Genomic DNA, 22,444 nt, shown 5'->3' on the forward strand with positions numbered 1-22,444 from the left:
ATTTTTAATAGCGTCTTTTCGAAATTTATTTTGAAATCAAAATTGTTCACCCAAATTCGAATAAAATTCTAATTGATAATCTTATTTTGAATATTCTTATGCCATTTCAAGTGCTTTCTTTATTTTGAAAAAATAATTAAATTCTATGTTAATTACAGAATAAAAAAATTAAAAAAATATTACAGAAAAAAGTAATTGAAATGGTGGACAATACCTTAGATTCTTCTTGTCATTTACTAACAATTTCCGTGTGCCATTGCATCGCTTTAGGGACATGGCGTCGCTATTTTTAGATCACGTTTTCCACTTTTTCTCATCGAAACAGACTACTTTATCGACTTCATTTTGCTGGGCGAGAAAGGACGCTGATGGCAGCACGATGTAACGCCACGTCCCTATGCATTGACAAGTCAAACGTCAAAGCGGCCAGGCATACTGATGAGATATTCAAACAACAACAAATCTAAGACCTTTTAAAGATAGCATTCGGGTCAAATATGAGCACTCTAGGTAAACGGGAAGTGGAGCAAATCGGGACACAAAGTTTGAAGGTTCAAGAACGTAAACAATCTTAAACAGGCTGTAATAAAGACAAAATTTAATGAAATTTCAAAATTCAAAATGCCTCTGAAAGTGCTTAAACAGTGCAACAAAATGCAGGGTGAAGCATCCCAATTGGTCTATCTAAGGCGAGTTGTTCGCATTGTAGTAAAAAATAGCTCAATTTTCAAACTCAAATAAAAAAGTGTTCCATTCAGATATCAACTCAATTCGACCTGGATCTTGTAGGGGACATCTGAGACTGATAAGCTTTGGGTAAGGCAGTTTGACACATAAAATCGACACTTTTACTTTTAGTGAATTTTTTGGTTGCTCGGGGGACCCCGTAGATCCCATTTTCTGGTGATAATTTTATCATATTCGTGTTCCTGAGACAATTTCACAATGGAAACATGCATAAAAATGGTTATTTTAATCAATTCTATCCCTTTTAAAAATACAGTAAATTGGTTCCGCTTTGACAGTTTTAAATTGAGGCCGCTTTGTCACGGTGGCTCTTACGGCCTTTTGAAAACTAACCCTAACTAATGTTCTAAGTTGTGCGATGGATTTTCAATTAACCATATTTTTTTGTTCAATGTGTTTCAGATTAAATAAGTTCACATGAATTGCCGGGACCGATTTTTCGAAAAAAATGCCAAACTTTGAAGGTCTGTACCGAGCTCCAGGGTGCTCCAAATTTCAATGTTATATATTCCAAAAGATGCGCAAGGATCTGGCCTACACGCCAATGATGTGGCCAAAATGCCTCAAAAAGTGACATTTTTGAAAAGTCTTTTTTACGGGTTAAATCCCATTTAAAATTGAAGGGCGGAGCGCCAGCTCCTGTTACGTCCAATCAAGCTCATATTTTGGATTTGGGCTCAAAACGCCCACCGGAACAAACCCTTGAACGCCCGCCTAAAAGTAATTTTTGTTACATCCTAATGGATAATGTCAAAAAAAAAGCAAAGCAATCCACTTTAACGACCCCCGGGTCTTTTGTGGGCTCTGTTGCAAGTTTCTGCTCATTTCTAGGCGTCCGAAGGTTATGTGTGGTGAGTCACTCAAAACCTCTTTTACGCTAATGGACCGACGTTTTACTTCCCCATCCGATAGAAGGCGTGGTCAGGCAAATCTCGTCTCGAAAAATGCCACCGGGTCCGTCTGGGATTGAACCCAGGCCATACTGGGGTTTGAAAGCTACCACGCTAACCACTAAACCACCGGACCCGGTAATGGATATTGTCATGATAAGGAAAAAACACGAAAAAAAAACAAAGAGGTTTAGAACAGGTTATTTATGAGTAATAATTTAAAAAATTGGTGAAGAAAATTTCTAATAGATTGAAGAATTATAGGGATTTAGGATCCTATTCCAGGTTTTCCATGACTTTTTGACATAGAAAATCATATTATTCAATTCACACTCACTAAAATCTTAAAACACGTTCAAAATTACCCACATTCAAACCCCCTCAGTCAAAACTGGTAATTTCCGCATGCAAAAATTACATCCATCAATCGGCGAGCGAGAGCACCGATCGGGAATCAATGAAACTTTAACAAATTAAATCAACAGCGCAAATTAATTAGATCCCGCCCACAATAATCCGAAACACTCGAATACAAGATCAGCAAATTCCGGTACGGCCGGCCTCCAGCTCCTCTCGAAAAAGAAACCCCCCCTTCCCAAAGTTAGAGACGATAGAGGCCATCTCGTTCCAACGTTCGTTTCTTCGGTTCTTTTCTTGGCTAAATATCAGAAAAAGAAAAAAAACAAGAGAACGAAGAGCGAAACCAAAAAAATTGCAGAGAAACATGAAGCCGAAGAAAAACAGAAACTTATTAACTTAATATTCACTTTTTCCGCTTTAAATCATCATCATCATTAACGGATAATGCACAAATAATCGGAAGAATAGTTTTCGGACCACCGCGCCAACCCCAAACCCCGCCGAAGAAGACACTGCGAACTGGTCAATGGTACACACAAGAATTACTAGAAAACGTAGAAAAAGGCTAAAAACACACGGACGCCACCGCCCGCAACCATTGAGACTTGGCCGGTAGGGAGGGGTGACTTTGTACCACAAGAAAATTTGCCTTGAAATTTGAAGAATGAGCAAAATTTGACCTAAAAATAAAAATGCAAAAGATGGTTTTCACAATTTTTGGATAAAAAAATAACACAAATTTCGAATAAACCAACTCCACCGTACGGTACTCCGTGTGGACTACGTGCCCGCACTCCACTTGACTTCGGCAGTGGTGGCTGGCCCCTCGCGATCATTAATCGACCCCGGCCCGGCCACAAACTTCTGGCCGCGGCCGCGTGATCTCAACCGCGAGCAGCAGCCGAAAAGTTGGTGAGAAAAATCTAACGCCAAGCATTCCAGAGCCACGCGGCTTTTTTTTGGCCTAGGCCGCGAGAATTTCAACGCTCGTCGAATATCTGCTCGCCAACAACAACGGCGCGTTGAATGTGGGATTTTGAAGAAATACAAAGTGTCGCTCCCCTCGAGCTGTCTAATTAACGACTTTATTAAAATAGTCCGTACTCGATTATCTGATAATCCGATTATCTGAAGATTTGATTAACCAAAGCTTTCTTTAGCTATTTGTACTATGATTCATTTTTGAATGCATATTCAAAATCTGTCAGTTTATTCTAAACCAAAGTGAATATCGCTCTAAACTTTAAGTTAACTAGTTCACCCAAATCTGACTTATTACCTCAGAATCATTTTCGAATAAGTTTTAACGAAAACTGAATATTTGAGTTTGAGGGTCCAATTTCCCGTTTCCCGGGAAATTATAAAAAAATCCCGAAATTCAAGCGGAATTATGCATTTTCTTTTAACTTTTTCGCACTTTTTTTTAATTCATAAAAAAAATTATAAAAGAGCTCAATTTAATTTTATTTAGTGTGCTTATTGAACTTATCAATTCTGCTTAAAATTTCGTATCACGGTTTATTTCAAATAATATTAATTTCTGAACAAGTCACAACTGGAAATAGATCTTGTTTATAAATTACGATTTTATTGAATGAAAATAAATTATTATAATTTTAAATTTTAGATTTTAAACGAAAATTGTTGTTATATGTTTTGAAAATAAGGTACCCTTTCCCGCCAAGATCAAAATTGTGTTATTTTACGTTTTTGTTTATCATTACCAAATTGGATGAAAATTTAATTGGTAAAAAATCAAAAAATCAATAAAAAAAAGCTACTTCGTATTTCAAAAACTCGCTCCAAATATATGAAAACTTTGAGTTGTGATTTCATAAAAATGGTATTTCAAGTGAAAAGCAGATTTTTAATGTAAATGCAATGCTAATCTATGAATGATGAGCTTAAACCAGTAAGATTTGTTCTGGAAAAAAGATTTGCAAAGAAAAACATATTTTCTGCATGGTTTTTGTTTTCATTTCAACTTGATCATATTCTCTCATACTATTCACGGATACATTATTTAAAAGCAATTTTATGGTTTTGGAGCATGGATATTTTACTCTCTGTCCAAACACTGTGATTAGAAAAATAATACTTCTTAACAAAAAAATACTAATGATTATTTTTTGATATTTTGTACGAATTTTCAAAAACAGCTTATAAATTTAGAAAATTTCTATATTTTCTTTAGGTTATGTTTTTTTACAAGCAGTCAAGGCATTAATTGATCCCAACTCTTATTTTGAATATTCAAGTTGCTAGTCTATTAAATTATATTGCAAAATAATAATCAGAACCAGAATCATAACAATTTTACATAAATTTCAAATTTCCAGGGATTTTTTTTTGAAAATTTCCCGTTTCCCGGAAATTTTGTAACCCCGGGAAATTGGACGCTCTAGTCAAAACCGAAGACGACAACCACTGACGTGAAGAAACGTCAACCTCGAATTTTGACATTCACCGAGGAAAAGAAATAATGAAAAATAAGACTGGAATTTCATTGGTTCAATCGTGATTCCATTAGTTTTTTTATCCGTATTTTTTGTGTGTTTGAATTACAGTATTTTGAGAATATAATATTAACAGTTCTAATCTAGTAAAATTAATACAATTATTCGCATCGTTGTTGTTAAATGGTTAGTTAAGTTTTGAGTAAATCTTACTCAAAACTGGGTTTATATCACTCAAAAAAAGTGTAGCTAACGCTCAATTTAGGTGAAAAAAATCTTTAAATTTTAGTTTTGCAAGTTTTAATTTTACTTAAAAAAAATAATCAAAATAAAAAAAATACTTTTAAAAAAACTGCAGTTTTAGTTTTTTTTGATGTGGGTCATAAGTATTTTTTATACACAACTTTTTTTTTAAATCTATGTTACGGATCTATTAAAAAAATAAAATGTTCAAAAAATACTGCAGATTTTAGTTTGTTTTCATGATAGGTGTCAAATGAATGCAATTTATTAGAATATATCATATGTTATTGTTTTTGTTTTTTTAATTATCATTCTTTCCACCAAAACACTGATCTTCGAAAAGATACTCAAGTTTCCAGTTTTTGCAACATGGGTGTCAAATGGTTGCTATTTTTTAGGCATTGCAATATTAATGTTTTCTTTTCAAAAATACTATTTTTTCCTCAAAAATAGGAATTTCTGAAAAATCTTTTTTTTCCTTTTCAAAATTACTATTTTTTCCCAAAAATACGAGTTTTCGAAAAAAACAATTTTTGCGATAAATGTGTCAAATGGTTGCAATTTTTTGAGATATTGCAAAGGTACATGTTTTCTTTTCAAAATTACTATATTTTTTCTCAAAAATATGAGTTTTTGAAAAAAAAAACGTTTTTGCTATATGGGGGCCAAATTGTTGCATTGTTTTGGGTTCTTAAAAAAAGTGATTCGTTTTCAAAAATATTATCATTTATCTTTAAAAAAATAATTCTGAAAAAAACAGTTTTTAACACATGGGTGTTATGGGTGTAAACGAATCTACGATTAGCTTAGCTTAGCTTAGCTTGGTTGACCGTACTCTAGCCGAGCAAAAAGCTCGCAAAAGCTACGATTCTTCGAAAAATATACCACAGTTTCAATATTTTTCATTATGGGTGTCGATTGATTGCATTCATTTAACATTTCATAAGTAATTATAGTGTTTTTTTTGAATACTCAACTTTTCACAAAAACACGGAGCATCTAAAAAAATACTCAAATTTTCAGTTTTGGCAACATGAGTGTCAAATGATTGCAGCATTTTTAAGGCATTGCAAAAGTAAATGTTTTCTTTTCAAAGTTTTTTTCCCAAAAATACGGATTTTCAAAAAATCATTTTTTTACAGTGGGATTCAAGTGGTTGCCATTTTTAAAAGCATTGAAAAAAAAAATATTTTTTTCAAAAATACTCAACATTTTCACAAAAATACTTTTTTTCTTTTTAAAAAATCAATTTTTGCAGTATGGTCAAAAGATTGCTCTTTTTGAGACATTGCAAATGTAAATATTTTCTTTTCAAAAATACTTAAATTTTTCACAAAAATATGGATTTTCGAAAAAAAATATGTTTTTGAAATGTGGGTTCCATTCTGCAAAAGTATTTTCTTTTCAAAAATATTCAAACTTTTCACAAAAATATGGTTTAAAAAAAGATTTTTCAATATGGGTGTCAAATGGTTGTAAATTTTTGAGGCATCGCAAAAGTCAATGTTTTCTTCTTCAATTACTAAAATTTTTCACAGAAATACGGATTTTCTTTTTAAAAAATGTCTATTTTTGTCTTATGGGTGGGTAATTCTCTACCAACTCACACGAAATCGGGAAAAGTTGCCCCGACCCCTCTTCGATTTGCGTGAAACTTTGTCCTAAGGGGTAACTTTTGTCCCTGATCACGAATCCGAGGTCCGTTTTTTGATATCTCGTGACGGAGGGGCGGTACGACCCCTTCCATTTTTGAACATGCGAAAAAAGAGGTGTTTTTCAATAATTTGCAGCCTGAAACGGTGATGAGATAGAAATTTGGTGTCAAAGGGACTTTTATGTAAAATTAGACGCCCGATTTGATAGCGTACTCAGAATTCCGAAAAAACGTATTTTTCATCGAAAAAAACACTAAAAAAGTTTTAAAAATTCTCCCATTTTCCGTTACTCGACTGTAAAAATTTTTGGAACATGTCATTTTATGGGAAATTTAATGTACTTTTCGAATCTACATTGACCCAGAAAGGTCATTTTTTCATTTAGAACAAAATTTTTCATTTTAAAATTTCGTGTTTTTTCTAACTTTGCAGGGTTATTTTTTAGAGTGTAACAATGTTCTACAAAGTTGTAGAGCAGACAATTACAAAAATTTTGATATATAGACATAAGGGGTTTGCTTATAAACATCACAAGTTATCGCGATTTTACGAAAAAAAGTTTTGAAAAAGTTACTTTTTGCGTTTCTCTTTGTTTCGTCGTCCGTGTCTGTCGCGGGTGACCATGAACGGCCATGATCGATGACGACCAACTTTTTCAAAACTTTCAATTTGGGTGAATACGTTCTATTAACCTTCTAGCGGGGTGTCACTACCATTTTAAAAGCAAAAAAAAAGTACGAGGATTCAAAAAAGTTGGATTGAAAATACATTGAAAACGAGGCTATCTTTGACTGAACTGTGAATTCGTGGGCATATACGAGTTATAAAACGTCCATTATGAAAGGGTGGGTTTCTTTTAATTAATTACTCCAAAGTGTTGAGTTTGACTGTCCAAAACGTTCTGATTTTAATGTGATCGAAAAGTCCCCCAGAGCCTCACACACGAGGTACTGAGGTTTTGCTTACTAAGCATTAATCGATCTACTTGCCTTAATCGCGGCGAGGTAAACGAAGTTTAGCTTTGTTCGCAGTTTGGGTTATTGTTGTCGGCTGTGCTGACGATGTTGGTGGCGTCGATCAATTATGCGGAAAGCAATTTCCGTAACTTACGTTTATTAAAGATTATGACAATTTTATCTAAAAACTGTCATTTTGACAGATTTTTAGCTGGCTAGCGAGGGGTGCGACACTTTTATGTTTTAAAGCAGGCCTGCCCAACCTTTTCGGCTCAATTTTCACATTTTTGATCGTCAAAATTACAATTGTTGATTTTTTCATGGTTTCTTTGATGGAATCGGTTCTCAGATGTCCAGTGAACATAACTTTGATAAAAGTTTGGAAAAATATTTTTGCAGGTCGTTTTTATGTAAGTTTTAAGTGAAAAATTGGTCCGGCCCGCGGGCCGGATTGATTTTTGACGTAAAATGTAGATAAAAACGACTTGTATAAATATTTTTTCAAACTTTTGGTAAAGTTATGTTCACTGGTCATCTGCCCAAGTAACATTTTAGGCTTTATCAAAGCTGTCACAACCGCTATAAAACCTATCAGCCAAAACCAACATTAAAACCCCTTAGTCGTAACAAAATCCCCAGAACCTTGATAAACCCCACTTAAAACCCAAAAGGACCTCCGCAAAAGGTTGTTACGGCCTATTTATAAAACCTTCATAGGAGTTCAAGGCTTTACAACTGAATCCTAACAACATCCTCAAAGCCTTGATAAAACCTTTGTTAAAACCTAGTCAGGAGTTATGGAAAAATGACATTTCATACGTCTTCAAACGTCTTTTGCCAAATAGGTTTTATTTTGGCAAAATTAGGTCTTCGTCTTGCCAAATGAAATTATGGAGATGGTTGTCAAAAATGGCGATAATAAATAATAGATATTAGAGGTAATCCATATAATTGGAAAGCTTATTTCTCGCAATTGATGGCTCAAATTCAGCTGCGATTGAAATTTTATTGATAAATGTAGGGGAGATAGAGCCAAAAAATTCAACTCGCTTCATCAAAAATCAATATTTTGTAATCATAGTGTTTAATGTTAAAAAATATTTTATTGCAATTCTTTGAAAAAAATGTTCAAAATATTTTTAAACATCTATCGCTATATTAATCATACCAGAAATTCAGCATAAATGTGTGTTTTCATCAAATTTAAATCAAATTTTTCAGTTTTCTATTTTTTCAACCAAGATGGCGGTCGATCAAATTCAATCAGAACACGCGTTTAGCGCCATATTTATGCAATGCTAATGGGCCGCGTTAAATGCTTTTTCAGGAGCTTATGGATTTAAGTAAGCTTTTTACATGCCTAATGGCACTTGACAGCTAAAACACCCTGGGTTTTAAAAAAGCATGCGATAAAACCGTTTGGCATGACATTGCCATTGGGTTTTCAAGACTCTCTTAAAACTTTCATAAAACCTTATTAAAAGCCATTTAGCTTTTATTGTCACAAGGTTTTATGTCCGAGGCATAAAACCTTGTTAGAGCCTACTAATTAGCTCTTGCTTATTGGTTGCGGTGAATGCCTAAATAAAACTATAAAGCAATCAAGATGCTATCATAAAACCTCAATAAAACTAGGTGGTGGCTAGTTGGTTTAAAAATGTTACTTGGGTGAGAACGGATTCCATCAAAGAAACTATGAAAAAATGAACAATTGTAATTTTGACGATCAAAAATGTGAAAATTGAGCCGAAAAGGTTGGGCAGGCCTGTTTTAAAGTAAAAAATAATTTATTGTTATTTAATGTGGATTTAGAAAACATCGTTTAGCCGAACTTGACGATTTCCCCACCGCCTCACAATCTCCCAAAAACCGGCCTAGAACATCTCCGTGGCGGCTGTTCACCACACGTAGAGGAAGTGATCATTATTCCGCCGATTAGCAACGTACTTTTCAAATCGTCCTCATCTTCTCCGTCTTCTTCTGCGCTGCCTCCCTCTCGCCCCTTTTTGGTTGTTTTGTTTTAACTACTCTACACGACCTTAACCCGACACCTCGCCACCTCAGCCGCCTGCTGCGATTCCTTAACCCCTCTTCGAACCTAACCTCACTTAACGGCTGCGCGCGCGTATTAATTCTCAATTTTTCTGCGCCGTCAGCGGACTCTCTTTGGGTAGCCCGGTAGCCGCGTGCTTTTGAAGATCATTTTGTAGCAGCAACAGCATTCTTCAAGGTTTTGTGGCGGCGGCGGCGGCTCTCTTTAAATCTGCCAAATGGTCAGATCGGTCAGATAAGGGCGCCGGGGACGCCCCCTTCAATATCTCGTCCTATTGGTTGGTGTAGAGGGGAGGGGGGGAAGAGGGGGGCGTCCATTATTATAAAACGATCACGAGTGCTAAAAGTCGATAATTTATGCATGAGTCGGACGCGCGTGGCCACTTTGGGGCTTGCGGAGTTGGACAGGCCACAGAAGGTATTGCTGGCAACCCTGAATTTGACAGTTCACCTCACCTTCAGCGTTGCTTGCATTGACTGCGTTTGACGCAGCAAGGTAAACAAGGATGAAGGTAAGCACTTGTCATTGCAAAGCTGTCAAACTCTACCGCATTGTTTACCTTTCTCATTCCCAACTCCAGCGTCCCGTTTTACCCCAGCAGATCCCACACGACACTCATCCTCGGCGAGGTCACTTTGGCCACCGGGAGATCGATATCGGAGAAAAAGCGCCCCCCATTCTTCTTCTGGAAGAAAGCTACCGGTCTTGAGCGCAAAGTGGTGCCATCTGTGGCCGGCGCGTCGGCTTTTAAGTGCTAATTGATCCACGTAGTAGGCGGCGCGAAAGCTGTCCAGAGCCATTTAGCTACCAGTGTTTCGCGGCCGCGGTCAGACGGTGTGAGATTTTCAGGTTAGGGTTCAAGCTTTCCATTGGCGGCGGCGGCTGCTTTTAGCAAAACTAAGCTGTAATTAGAGAATTTGACGGGTATCACTTTGGGGTGAGATGCGGAGATTGGAGTGATGACAGCTCCCGTTTTTTTAGATGAAAGTTAGAAGAGTGACGGGAGAGGATTTGATTTGTGGCTGAATTACAAGACAATAGAGTAGAAATTGAAAATCGATTCATTCAATTATAAATATTAAAAAAGAACATTGTCTTGCCCCTCGTTCGCCTTCTCTTATGTCAAAGTGACATAGTACACGTTTATACAAATTTAATAACATCAGAGGTATTTGCACATTTATGCAATAATTCTAGCAAAGCTGATGAGATATTTTCGATCAGCGTGTAACTTTTCGTCTGACAGCTGTCGCTCGAGGGGTGCGACACATCCTTTCCTCCTAGAATTTCAAATCTATAAATAATTATGTTTTAAAGAATAATCGATCCAATGAATGTTTATTCAAAAACAGATCTTCAAATCCATTTTGAGGTGCGTATACGCATTGTGGACCTGTGTGTGAAAATTATTTTTAGAACAGAGATCCAAAAATACTTCCGATCGGATGAGAAAATTAGGAATGAACAATCCGGAAGAAGAAAGCCCCCAAAATCTATGGAATGGGGAAGCTGCAAAACACCTGTTTTCACTGACTGGCTATCAGCTGCGATGGAATGGAGGTGTGTTTGTTGGAAGAAGTTTGAACATGGTTGTGTGCGAAAAACACTTTGCGAACCTGGTTTAAATTGTTTTTCAATTCTTTTTAGTTTAAATTAAACTTTTCTGAATATTTTTTCAACATTTCACCATCCCCTTGAATTTTTATGGTTGTCAATTGTCGCTTCTAAAAAGAAAAAAAAGATTTTTAAGGTTTTTAAGATTTTTAAGATATTTAAGATTTTTAAGATTTTTAAGATTTTTAAGATTTTTAAGATTTTTAAGATTTTTAAGATTTTTAAGATTTTTAAGATTTTTAAGATTTTTAAGATTTTTAAGATTTTTAAGATTTTTAAAATTTTTAAGATTTTTAAGATTTTTAAAATTTTTAAGATTTTTAAGATTTTTAAAATTTTGGGTCCTGCCTCGGTGGAGTCGCTGGTAGGCAGTTGGACTAACAATCCAAAGGTCGTCAGTTCGAATCCCGGGGTGGATGGAAGCTAAGGTGTAAAAAGAGGTTTGCAATTGCCTCAACAATCAAGCCTTCGAACACCTAGTTTCGAGTAGGAATCTCGCAATCGAGAACGCCAAGGCAATGCTGTAGAGCGAATAATTTGATTTTTTTTTGATTGAAAATTTTTAAAATTTTTAAAATTTTTAAAATTTTTAAGATTTTTAAGATTTTTAAGATTTTTAAGATTTTTAAAAGTTTTAAGATTTTTAAGATTTTTAAGATTTTTAAGATTTTTAAGATTTTTAAGATTTTTAAGATTTTTAAGATTTTTAAGATTTTTAAGATTTTTAAGATTTTTAAGATTTTTAAGATTTTTAAGATTTTTAAGATTTTTAAGATTTTTAAGATTTTTAAAATTTTTAAGATTTTTAAGATTTTTAAGATTTTTAAGATTTTTAAGATTTTTAAAATTTTTAAGATTTTTAAGATTTTTAAGATTTTTAAGATTTTTAAGATTTTTAAGATTTTTAAGATTTTTAAGATTTTTAAGATTTTTAAGATTTTTAAAATTTTTAAGATTTTTAAGATTTTTAAGATTTTTAAGATTTTTAAGATTTTTAAGATTTTTAAGATTTTTAAGATTTTTAAGATTTTTAAGATTTTTAAGATTTTTAAGATTTTTAAGATTTTTAAGATTTTTAAGATTTTTAAGATTTTTAAGATTTTTAAGATTTTTAAGATTTTTAAGATTTTTAAAATTTTTAAGATTTTTAAGATTTTTAAGATTTTTAAGATTTTTAAAATTTTTAAGATTTTTAAGATTTTAAGATTTTTAAGATTTTTAAGATTTTTAAGATTTTTAAGATTTTTAAGATTTTTAAGATTTTTAAGATTTTTAAGATTTTTAAGATTTTTAAGATTTTTAAGATTTTTAAGATTTTTAAGATTTTTAAGATTTTTAAGATTTTTAAAATTTTTAAATTTTTTTTAAGTTTTTTAAGATTTTTAAGATTTTTAAAATTTTTAAGATTTTTAAGATTTTTAAGATTTTTAAGATTTTTAAGATTTTTAAGATTTTTAAGATTTTTAAGATTTTTAAGATTTTTAAGATTTTTAAGATTTTTAAGATTTTTAAGATTTTTAAGATTTTTAAGATTTTTAAGATTTTTAAGATTTGTAAGATTTGTAAGATTTTTAAGATTTTCAAGACTTTTAAGATTTTTAAGATTTTTAAGATTTTTAAGATTTTTAAGATTTTTAAGATTTTTAAGATTTTTAAGATTTTTAAGATTTTTAAGATTTTTAAGATTTTTAAAATTTTTAAAATTTTTAAGATTTTTAAGATTTTTAAGATTTTTAAGATTTTTAAAATTTTTAAGATTTTTAAGATTTTTAAAATTTTGGGTCCTGCCTCGGTGGAGTCGCTGGTAGGCAGTTGGACTAACAATCCAAAGGTCGTCAGTTCGAATCCCGGGGTGGATGGAAGCTAAGGTGTAAAAAGAGGTTTGCAATTGCCTCAACAATCAAGCCTTCGAACACCTAGTTTCGAGTAGGAATCTCGCAATCGAGAACGCCAAGGCAATGCTGTAGAGCGAATAATTTGATTTTTTTTTGATTGAAAATTTTTAAAATTTTTAAAATTTTTAAAATTTTTAAGATTTTTAAGATTTTTAAGATTTTTAAGATTTTTAAAAGTTTTAAGATTTTTAAGATTTTTAAGATTTTTAAGATTTTTAAGATTTTTAAGATTTTTAAGATTTTTAAGATTTTTAAGATTTTTAAGATTTTTAAGATTTTTAAGATTTTTAAGATTTTTAAGATTTTTAAGATTTTTAAGATTTTTAAGATTTTTAAAATTTTTAAGATTTTTAAGATTTTTAAGATTTTTAAGATTTTTAAGATTTTTAAAATTTTTAAGATTTTTAAGATTTTTAAGATTTTTAAGATTTTTAAGATTTTTAAGATTTTTAAGATTTTTAAGATTTTTAAGATTTTTAAGATTTTTAAAATTTTTAAGATTTTTAAGATTTTTAAGATTTTTAAGATTTTTAAGATTTTTAAGATTTTTAAGATTTTTAAGATTTTTAAGATTTTTAAGATTTTTAAGATTTTTAAGATTTTTAAGATTTTTAAGATTTTTAAGATTTTTAAGATTTTTAAGATTTTTAAGATTTTTAAGATTTTTAAGATTTTTAAAATTTTTAAGATTTTTAAGATTTTTAAGATTTTTAAGATTTTTAAAATTTTTAAGATTTTTAAGATTTTTAAGATTTTTAAGATTTTTAAGATTTTTAAGATTTTTAAGATTTTAAGATTTTTAAGATTTTTAAGATTTTTAAGATTTTTAAGATTTTTAAGATTTTTAAGATTTTTAAGATTTTTAAGATTTTTAAGATTTGTAAGATTTGTAAGATTTTTAAGATTTTCAAGACTTTTAAGATTTTTAAGATTTTTAAGATTTTTAAGATTTTTAAGATTTTTAAGATTTTTAAGATTTTTAAGATTTTTAAGATTTTTAAGATTTTTAAGATTTTTAAAATTTTTAAAATTTTTAAGATTTTTAAGATTTTTAAGATTTTTAAGATTTTTAAAATTTTTAAGATTTTTAAGATTTTTAAGATTTTTAAAATTTTTAAAATTTTTAAAATTTTTAAAATTTTTAAGATTTTTAAGATTTTTAAGATTTTTAAGATTTTTAAGATTTTTAAGATTTTTAAAAGTTTTAAGATTTTTAAGATTTTTAAGATTTTTAAGATTTTTAAGATTTTTAAGATTTTTAAGATTTTTAAGATTTTTAAGATTTTTAAGATTTTTAAGATTTTTAAAATTTTTAAGATTTTTAAGATTTTTAAAATTTTTAAGATTTTTAAGATTTTTAAGATTTTTAAAATTTTTAAGATTTTTAAGATTTTTAAGATTTTTAAGATTTTTAAAATTTTTAAGATTTTTAAGATTTTTAAGATTTTTAAGGTTTTTAAGATTTTTAAAATTTTTAAGATTTTTAAGATTTTTAAGATTTTTAAGATTTTTAAGATTTTTAAGATTTTTAAGATTTTTAAAATTTTTAAGATTTTTAAGATTTTTAAGATTTTTAAGATTTTTAAGATTTTTAAGATTTTTAAGATTTTTAAGATTTTTAAGATTTTTAAGATTTTTAAAATTTTTAAGATTTTTAAGATTTTTAAGATTTTTAAGATTTTTAAAATTTTTAAGATTTTTAAGATTTTTAAGATTTTTAAGATTTTTAAGATTTTTAAGATTTTTAAGATTTTTAAGATTTTTAAGATTTTTAAGATTTTTAAGATTTTTAAGATTTTTAAGATTTTTAAGATTTTTAAGATTTTTAAGATTTTTAAGATTTTTAAGATTTTTAAGATTTTTAAGATTTTTAAGATTTTTAAGATTTTTAAGATTTTTAAGATTTGTAAGATTTGTAAGATTTTTAAGATTTTCAAGACTTTTAAGATTTTTAAGATTTTTAAGATTTTTAAGATTTTTAAGATTTTTAAGATTTTTAAGATTTTTAAGATTTTTAAGATTTTTAAGATTTTTAAGATTTTTAAGATTTTTAAGATTTTTAAGATTTTTAAGATTTTTAAGATTTTTAAGATTTTTAAGATTTTTAAGATTTTTAAGATTTTTAAGATTTTTAAGATTTTTAAGATTTTTAAGATTGAAATGTAAAAATGTAAAAATGTAAAAATGTAAAAATGTAAAAATGTAAAAATGTAAAAATGTAAAAATGTAAAAATGTAAAAATGTAAAAATGTAAAAATGTAAAAATGTAAAAATGTAAAAATGTAAAAATGTAAAAATGTAAAAATGTAAAAATGTAAAAATGTAAAAATGTAAAAATGTAAAAATGTAAAAATGTAAAAATGTAAAAATGTAAAAATGTAAAAATGTAAAAATGTAAAAATGTAAAAATGTAAAAATGTAAAAATGTAAAAATGTAAAAATGTAAAAATGTAAAAATGTAAAAATGTAAAAATCTAAAAATTTCAAAATGGTACTTGGTACTTGGTACTTTTCACTTTAACTTTGTCGATTAAATTTTCCCTCAGAGATCCAAAAATACTTCCGATCGGATGAGAAAATTAGGAATGAACAATCCGGAAGAAGAAAGCCCCCAAAATCTATGGAATGGGGAAGCTGCAAAACACCTGTTTTCACTGACTGGCTATCAGCTGCGATGGAATGGAGGTGTGTTTGTTGGAAGAAGTTTGAACATGGTTGTGTGCGAAAAACACTTTGCGAACCTGGTTTAAATTGTTTTTCAATTCTTTTTAGTTTAAATTAAACTTTTCTGAATATTTTTTCAACATTTCACCATCCCCTTGAATTTTTATGGTTGTCAATTGTCGCTTCTAAAAAGAAAAAAAAGATTTTTAAGGTTTTTAAGATTTTTAAGATATTTAAGATTTTTAAGATTTTTAAGATTTTTAAGATTTTTAAGATTTTTAAGATTTTTAAGATTTTTAAGATTTTTAAGATTTTTAAGATTTTTAAGATTTTTAAGATTTTTAAGATTTTTAAGATTTTTAAGATTTTTAAGATTTTTAAAATTTTTAAGATTTTTAAGATTTTTAAAATTTTTAAGATTTTTAAGATTTTTAAAATTTTGGGTCCTGCCTCGGTGGAGTCGCTGGTAGGCAGTTGGACTAACAATCCAAAGGTCGTCAGTTCGAATCCCGGGGTGGATGGAAGCTAAGGTGTAAAAAGAGGTTTGCAATTGCCTCAACAATCAAGCCTTCGAACACCTAGTTTCGAGTAGGAATCTCGCAATCGAGAACGCCAAGGCAATGCTGTAGAGCGAATAATTTGATTTTTTTTTGATTGAAAATTTTTAAAATTTTTAAAATTTTTAAAATTTTTAAAATTTTTAAGATTTTTAAGATTTTTAAGATTTTTAAGATTTTTAAAAGTTTTAAGATTTTTAAGATTTTTAAGATTTTTAAGATTTTTAAGATTTTTAAGATTTTTAAGATTTTTAAGATTTTTAAGATTTTTAAGATTTTTAAGATTTTTAAGATTTTTAAGATTTTTAAGATTTTTAAAATTTTTAAGATTTTTAAGATTTTTAAGATTTTTAAGATTTTTAAGATTTTTAAAATTTTTAAGATTTTTAAGATTTTTAAGATTTTTAAGATTTTTAAGATTTTTAAGATTTTTAAGATTTTTAAGATTTTTAAGATTTTTAAGATTTTTAAGATTTTTAAAATTTTTAAGATTTTTAAGATTTTTAAGATTTTTAAGATTTTTAAGATTTTTAAGATTTTTAAGATTTTTAAGATTTTTAAGATTTTTAAGATTTTTAAGATTTTTAAGATTTTTAAGATTTTTAAGATTTTTAAGATTTTTAAGATTTTTAAGATTTTTAAGATTTTTAAGATTTTTAAGATTTTAAAATTTTTAAGATTTTTAAGATTTTTAAGATTTTTAAGATTTTTAAAATTTTTAAGATTTTTAAGATTTTTAAGATTTTTAAGATTTTTAAGATTTTTAAGATTTTTAAGATTTTTAAGATTTTTAAGATTTTTAAGATTTTTAAGATTTTTAAGATTTTTAAGATTTTTAAGATTTTTAAGATTTTTAAGATTTTTAAGATTTTTAAGATTTTTAAGATTTTTAAGATTTTTAAGATTTTTAAGATTTTTAAGATTTGTAAGATTTGTAAGATTTTTAAGATTTTCAAGACTTTTAAGATTTTTAAGATTTTTAAGATTTTTAAGATTTTTAAGATTTTTAAGATTTTTAAGATTTTTAAGATTTTTAAGATTTTTAAGATTTTTAAGATTTTTAAGATTTTTAAAATTTTTAAAATTTTTAAGATTTTTAAGATTTTTAAGATTTTTAAGATTTTTAAAATTTTTAAGATTTTTAAGATTTTTAAGATTTTTAAAATTTTTAAAATTTTTAAAATTTTTAAAATTTTTAAGATTTTTAAGATTTTTAAGATTTTTAAGATTTTTAAGATTTTTAAGATTTTTAAGATTTTTAAAAGTTTTAAGATTTTTAAGATTTTTAAGATTTTTAAGATTTTTAAGATTTTTAAGATTTTTAAGATTTTTAAGATTTTTAAGATTTTTAAGATTTTTAAGATTTTTAAGATTTTTAAAATTTTTAAGATTTTTAAGATTTTTAAAATTTTTAAGATTTTTAAGATTTTTAAGATTTTTAAAATTTTTAAGATTTTTAAGATTTTTAAGATTTTTAAGATTTTTAAAATTTTTAAGATTTTTAAGATTTTTAAGATTTTTAAGATTTTTAAGATTTTTAAGATTTTTAAAATTTTTAAGATTTTTAAGATTTTTAAGATTTTTAAGATTTTTAAGATTTTTAAGATTTTTAAGATTTTTAAGATTTTTAAGATTTTTAAGATTTTTAAGATTTTTAAGATTTTTAAGATTTTTAAGATTTTTAAGATTTTTAAGATTTTTAAGATTTTTAAGATTTTTAAGATTTTTAAAAATTTTAAGATTTTTAAGATTTTTAAGATTTTTAAGATTTTTAAGATTTTTAAGATTTTTAAGATTTTTAAGATTTTTAAGATTTTTAAGATTTTTAAGATTTTTAAGATTTTTAAGATTTTTAAGATTTTTAAGATTTTTAAGATTTTTAAGATTTTTAAGATTTTTAAGATTTTTAAGATTTTTAAGATTTTTAAGATTTGTAAGATTTGTAAGATTTTTAAGATTTTCAAGACTTTTAAGATTTTTAAGATTTTTAAGATTTTTAAGATTTTTAAGATTTTTAAGATTTTTAAGATTTTTAAGATTTTTAAGATTTTTAAGATTTTTAAGATTTTTAAGATTTTTAAGATTTTTAAGATTTTTAAGATTTTTAAGATTTTTAAGATTTTTAAGATTTTTAAGATTTTTAAGATTTTTAAGATTGAAATGTAAAAATGTAAAAATGTAAAAATGTAAAAATGTAAAAATGTAAAAATGTAAAAATGTAAAAATGTAAAAATGTAAAAATGTAAAAATGTAAAAATGTAAAAATGTAAAAATGTAAAAATGTAAAAATGTAAAAATGTAAAAATGTAAAAAATGTAAAAATGTAAAAATGTAAAAATGTAAAAATGTAAAAATGTAAAAATGTAAAAATGTAAAAATGTAAAAATGTAAAAATGTAAAAATGTAAAAATGTAAAAATGTAAAAATGTAAAAATGTAAAAATGTAAAAATGTAAAAATGTAAAAATGTAAAAATCTAAAAATTTCAAAATGGTACTTGGTACTTGGTACTTTTCACTTTAACTTTGTCGATTAAATTTTCCCTCAAATTTTTCTTCAAAGGGTCATCACCAAAAAATCCAACACACGCATGTAGAACCAAAATGAAATCGAATGGAATTGAAAATGCCTAGAATTCCTCTGTTGTCCATATTTTCTTCTCTCTCGTAGATCCAGCAGACCCCTCGATGAAAAAAAAAGAAAGGCCAGATCCGGAGAACAAGTCGGAAGCAAATTGACCACTCATTAACCGCTTTCAATTGAAAATTAAGAATTGGCCACTGACCACTCTCCAAGAGAAGAGAAGAGAAGTGAAGAAACCATGTGGAAGTTGGAAGTTTGAGGCTGATGAGCTTGGATTGATTGAGTTCTGGACGGGGCTTTTCGGGATATCACTTTGGATGTGGCGCCAGGCAACGTTCCCGAAGATGAAGATGCTGAAGATGATGATGCTGCTGCGGTTCATCACAGAGAGACAAAAGAGGCAAGCAAGAAAGAAAAGTTTACGCAAATTGAAGAAAAACAGCTTTTTCCGATATAATGACGATGGCGGTGGCGCCGGTCCCGGGGAAGCTGGATGGCCACTAAATCGAGATTGTGCGGGTACGGAAAACTGGAGCTAATTTCAAGAAGACGCCGCCACCACCGCGCATTCAATGCGGTTGTACAACTTGGAAGCAATTTGAAGAGATTTGATTTGATATTTTTTTAAAATTTATGAATTTTTATGAAAACCGATTTTATTATTTTTTTTTGTAATTCAAATAAACAAAAGTGAAAATATATTTTTTTAATTTTGTAGTTAAATTAGCATTCTTTTCGGCTATTCTATTCCCAATCTGACATTCCACTCTCTGAAAGTTATCTAGAGGGAGAGCAAAATAAATAAATCAAACCGCTAATAATGATTTGTTTTTCCATCGAAAAAGGCCAATAAACCGACAAAGTAAGTACTTGATGGAGCGCGGCTTAATCAAGCTGTTAAACTCACATTCTCACTTACGCGTAACTACTCGCCGTATAACCGTCGAACCCCTCGGTCTGGGCCCACTTCAAAGGCTTTCAACTGGAGCCCTGTCCAATTAGCAGACAGCAGCCACATAACGCCATTTGGTGGGTGCGTAAATAACCTTTTTCTTTTCAATTTTCTTCTCTCTCTTCTATCATCGGCGAAAGCAAAAATTCTCATTATTAACTTCAATTCGAGCCAATTTCCTATGAGCTCTTTCCTTCCTTCCGACTTGTTCTTCCCTCTATAAGCAACTTTCAGTTTTTCAACGATCGATTTTTTTCGTTTGTTCTCACAGACATCGGACGCAGATATCGATCACTACTCTGGCGAGGTCGAACAGTTTAGAATTCTTTCACCTGAAAATATCTTGAATGAGCGGCCGACAACATCGGTACACGTCCAGCTTATTTTTTTTCTTTAATGAAATTGATTTCGGAAGAAGGCCAATAATGGCTGAAAATTAAGTACAAATCATCGAGATCGTTTAAATAGATTTTACTCACTTTTCATATAACAAATTCTCTCAGTTTTGATGCACTTATTTTGATTTAAATTTGTTTAAAATTTCAAGTTGGAAAGAACAAATTTTAATTACAATAAAAAAAATGCTGGAATTAGTTTTTATTCAAACAAATCAGCATTATATCGTTACACTACTGAGCAGTTCTCTAGGATTTCGGTCATTCGATTTTTTTTTTGTATTTTTAAATCCGACTGAAACTTTTTTGGTGCCTTCGGTATGCCCAAAGAAGCCATTTTGCATCATTAGTTTGTCCATATAATTTTCCATACAAATTTGGCAGCTGTCCATACAAAAATGATGTATGAAAATTCAAAAATCTGTGTCTTTTGAAGGAATTTTTTGATCGATTTGGTGTCTTCGGCAAAGTTGTAGGTATGGATACGGACTACACTGGAAAAAAATGATACACGGTAAAAAAATTGGTGATTTTTTATTTAACTTTTTATCATTAAGACTTGATTTGCAAAAAACACCTTTTTTTTTTTATGTGTTTTAGAGGACATAAAATGCCAACTTTTCAGAAATTTCCGGGTTGTGCAAAAAATCTTTGAAAGAGTTATGAATTTTTTAATCAATACTGATTTTTTCAAAAAATCGAAATATTGGTCGCAAACATTTTTCAACTTCATTTTTCGATGTAAAATCAAATTTGCAATCAAAAAGTACTTTAGTGAAATTTTGATAAAGTGCACCGTTTTCAAGTCAAATCCATATTTAGGTGACTTTTTTGAAAATAGTCGCAGTTTTTCATTTTTTTAAATTAGTGCACTTTTTTGCCCACGTCAGAAAAAATATTTTTGAAAAGCTGAGAAAATTCTCTATATTTTGCTTCTTCGGACTTTGTTGATACGACCCTTAGTTGCTGAGATATTACCATGCAAGTGTTTAAAAACTGGAAAATTGATGTTTTCTAAGTCTCACCCAAACAGCCCACCAATTTCTAATGTCAATATCTCAGCAACTAGTGTTTCGATTTTCAATGTTAATATATGAAACATTTGTGAAATTTTCCGAACTTTTCGAAAACAATATTTTCAAAAATTTTAAACCAAGACGAACATTTTAAAAGGACGTAATATTGAATGCTTGGCCCTTTTGAAATGTTAGTCTTGGTTTGAAAATTTTGAAAATATTGTTTTCGAAAAGTTCGGAAAATTTCACAAATGTTTCATATATTAACATTGAAAATCGGACCACTAGTTGCTGAGATATCGACATTAAAAAATGGTGGGCTGTTTGGGTGAGACTTAGAAAACATCAATTTTCCTGTTTTTAAACACTTGCATGGTAATATCTCAGCAACTAAGGGTCGTATCAACAAAGTCCGAAGAAGCAAAATATAGAGAATTTTCTCAGCTTTTCAAAAATATTTTTTTCAAAAGTGGGCAAACATGTGCACTAATTAAAAAAAATGAAAAACTGCGACTATTTTCAAAAAAGTCACCTAAATATGGATTTGACTTGAAAACGGTGCACTTTATCAAAATTTCACTAAAGTACTTTTTGATTGCAAATTTGATTTTACATCGAAAAATGAAGTTGAAAAATGTTTGCGACCAATATTTCGATTTTTTGAAAAAATCAGTATTGATTAAAAAATTCATAACTCGGTCAATGATTTTTTGCACAACCTGGAAATTTCTGAAAAGTTGGCATTTTATGTCCTCTAAAACATATAAAAAAATAAAAAAAAATAAAAATAGTGTTTTTTTGCAAATCAAGTTTTAGTGATAAAAAGTTAAATAAAAAAATCACCAAATTTTTTTTACCGTGTATTTTTTTTTCAGTGTAGTCCATATCCATACCTACAACTTTGCCGAAGACACCAAATCGATCAAAAAATTCCTTCAAAAGATACAGATTTTTGAATTTTCATACATCATTTTTGTATGAACAGCTGCCAAATTTGTATGGAAAATTATATGGACAAACTAATGATGCAAAATGGCTTCTTTGGGCATACCGAAGACACCAAAAAAGTTTCAGTCGGATTAAAAAATACAAAAATTAAAATTGAAGAAAAAAGACCGATTTCGTAGAGAATTGCTCTACTTCTAACTGTTTCTAGATTTCATATCATTTTAAACAAGTTTTTTGTTGATTAACAATATATTTTTTTATTTGATTGAAAAATGGAAATTCAACGTTAAATAGGTAATAACCAATTTAAAATTGAATGCAAATGTTCTTCCAATCAATTGCCCAATTACCTTCTAGTGTCACAATTGCCCTCCTCTAGTGTCTACTTCCTGATTTAGAATGTGAAGAGAAAGTGCCCCTTAAAAGTTGACCAGAATAATCTGGGGGCAAAATTATAATGA

At 28.4% G+C, this 22,444-nt stretch overlaps 1 protein-coding gene across 1 annotated transcript in view; it reads right to left on the reverse strand.

The window, feature by feature from the left end:
- LOC120420190 (iron-sulfur cluster assembly 2 homolog, mitochondrial) overlaps window positions 1–22,444 on the reverse strand; it is a 454,760-nt gene that overhangs the window by 153,729 nt on the left and 278,587 nt on the right. The window lies entirely within an intron of this gene.

The sequence above is a fragment of the Culex pipiens genome, chromosome 1 (assembly GCF_016801865.2).
Source record: "Culex pipiens pallens isolate TS chromosome 1, TS_CPP_V2, whole genome shotgun sequence".
Taxonomy (NCBI): Eukaryota; Metazoa; Arthropoda; class Insecta; order Diptera; family Culicidae; genus Culex; species Culex pipiens.